We start from the raw sequence: 2,817 nt of genomic DNA on the forward strand, positions 1-2,817 counted from the left end.
TCGTCATTGGAGCATGGAGCCTCTGGCTGTTTTAATCTCCCAGCTTGTTGCCAGAAGGACACTTCAATTGAGCAGGCAACCTTCACGCTTAGCGAAGGGGCCAGTGTGAGGGCAAGAAAGTGCCGGCGCCATCTCAAGTGGCCCTGAAGTGGCATTTTAATTGCCCTAATTGGCTGCCCACCTCCATGTGTCAGGAAGCCATCCCAACATTGCTCCCCACATTTCCCCTCTCATCTCCCTGCACCTCGAACCCTGACTCCACATGTTCGGGAAAATCCAGCACAAAGAGTTAGAGTTTAGGGTTTTTGGACATTAATCATATGATTTATTTTAATGTTTTACAGAAACATATGACTGAGGGGCAGGAGGCGGCCATTTGGTGCTTTGAGCCTACTCCACTACTCGATAATATCATTGCTCATCTGATTGTGCCCTTAACTGCACTTTCCTACCTGCCCCCTATAACCCTTGATTCCCTTTCAGATCAAAAAGCAGTCTAACTCAGCCTCTACTGCTATCTGGGGAAGAGAATTCCAATTCCAACTTCAACAGATTTCTCACCCAATAGACAGTCAGTTTGATGGACTGGCTAAAAGTTGGTCTGGAATGCAGCCAGGGAGTGGGTCAGAGGCATGTCCAACATCACCATGATAGTGGAGAGAGAATGTTAGCCAATTGTGGAGGCCCCATTTGAGAAGGTTGATTGGCTGCTTGTGGAGGTCAGAGTGTGAGGAAAAACAGGTAAGCTTGTTGAGCAGGAAGGAATCACTCCAGTGCTTCCTGGTCCATAAGCAATGCTGTAAAGGCACTTACCTCCTGGATCAAACTCTTATACCTCTTGAGGCTCAAGAAACCCTCCTGCATGTGTTAAAAGGAAACTTTTACTTGCAAGTAAACTTTTAAGTGCAGTCATGCAACCTCCTTCAAATATTTTAGTGACTGATCCACCTGCTGAGAGCAGAACGTTTGCCCACCCCCACAACTTTCCTAATTCAAAACAACTCTCTTAAATCAAAACAAAAGTTTGGCAGTTTGCCCATTATTTTGTTTTTAACCCACTTATCTCACCCACCCTAGGGAGTTAAAATGCAGCCCTCCCCCAATGACGTTGTGCTCTCTGCGTTACATATCATAAAGATGGACCTTTTTGACGATTCTTACGGAATTCTCTGGAGACGGTACTTCATGGGAAAATCCTCTAATAATATTTGACATTAATGTTCTACCATTGATCAACAGCATACTAAAGCAAAATGCTTTTGAATGCTTAAATTTGGAAAGCTAGAAATTGGAACTACAAACAGAAAATGCTGGAAATACTCATCAGGTCAGGCAGGATCAGTGGAGAAAGAAACAAAAGCAAAATACTGCAGATGCTGGAAATCTGAAATAAAAACAGAAAAAGCTGGAAAATCTCAGCAGGTCTGGCAGCATCTCTGGAGAAAGAAGCAGAGTTAATGCCTCAAGTCTGGATGTCTCCTCTACAGCAAAAGAGAAGTAGAAATGTGATGGATATTATATTGTCTAAGAGGGGATGGAAAAGGTGGAGCAAAATAGAAGGCCAGAGATAGGTGGGAGCTTAGGAAAGATTGCCAAAGATGTCACGGACACAAGACAAAGGGCGTGTTCATGGTAGCGTTAAAGGCTAAAAAAGATGCTGATAGTGGCACAAAGAAAAGATAGCAGAATGTGTTAATAGCAGAACAAGGGTAGCATTGTGTGAAAGCACAACATAGAAACAAGTGATAGGTGGCCCTGTTTTAGTGGGGTGGTGGCGTTGGGAAAAAGGATTAAAAAGGATAATAAAAATATAATAATAATAAAAAAATGTAAAAAAAAATAAAAAATGAATAAATAAAAATACATTTTTAAAAATTGAATGAAAAAGGGGTAAAGATGGAGGAGAGAGTTCATGGTCTGAAGTTGTTGAACTCAATGTTAAATCCAGGAGGCTGCAAAGTGCCTAATCGGAAGATGAGGTACTGTTCCTCCAGTTTGCTATCCAAATTCCCTCTTCCTGTGACTCCATCATCTCCAGCTTCATAGGCCGAGGAGGATGCTCCTGTTCCACAGCAGGAGACCCAAACCAGGCCCCGGCCCTCCAGGTCTCGGCCCTCTGGAGGGCACCCGCCAAGTTCATCACAGACAGGGCGTCACAGTCAGCAGGCTGTCTTCACCTCCACTGTGGATGTCGGGGGAGGACCAAGACACAACAGCAGGGTTAGGAAGGTTAAGGAGATGTAACTATTTTGACTCAAACTAAATAAACTAAATTAACAAATCAGGAGACAAATTAAAAGGCAGCCCTTTAAAGGGAATCTGCAACAACAAAAAACAAAATTTAATGGAACGTTAAGAAGATGTAGTTTTTCCTGAATCTCCCTGTCGCTGATACGAAATCTTTATCTGCACTCCTACATATGAATGTTAAAGTACATTTCCAATTTCGTGTGTTTTCTAGTTTAAAGATAATAGAACTACGCCGACTCCCCGTCGGGGAATTGAACCCCGGTCTCCCGCGTGACAGGCGGGGATACTAACCACTATACTAACAAGGAGCTGCTATTAAGAAGATGTAGTTGCATCACATGGGCACTGGTGTTAATCACTTGAACATAATGTTCACTATTGTAAATAAACTCCCAAGAATGTCTCTTTCTCTATGGCTCCTTGTTCTGATGAGTAGTGTTCGTGTCATTCCTGCACAGGTTAAAGGCAGGTGCCTCAGTCCAGGGTCTCTCCCCTGTGCAGTGTGTAACCTTCAGAGCAGAGTGATGGTCCGGCAGCATTAGTGATGCCTGCACCTCGATGGTGCTT

The 2,817-nt window shown here is 43.6% G+C and overlaps 1 non-coding gene across 1 annotated transcript; it reads right to left on the minus strand.

Moving 5' to 3' along the window:
- Window positions 1–2,486: 2,486 nt before the first annotated feature.
- Window positions 2,487–2,558, minus strand: trnad-guc (transfer RNA aspartic acid (anticodon GUC)). Its single transcript has one exon. It is a non-coding gene; the product is annotated as a tRNA-Asp (tRNA).
- Between the last annotated feature and the right edge of the window lie 259 nt (window positions 2,559–2,817).

Source organism: Cetorhinus maximus, chromosome 14, assembly GCF_964194155.1.
Source record: "Cetorhinus maximus chromosome 14, sCetMax3.hap1.1, whole genome shotgun sequence".
Taxonomy (NCBI): Eukaryota; Metazoa; Chordata; class Chondrichthyes; order Lamniformes; family Cetorhinidae; genus Cetorhinus; species Cetorhinus maximus.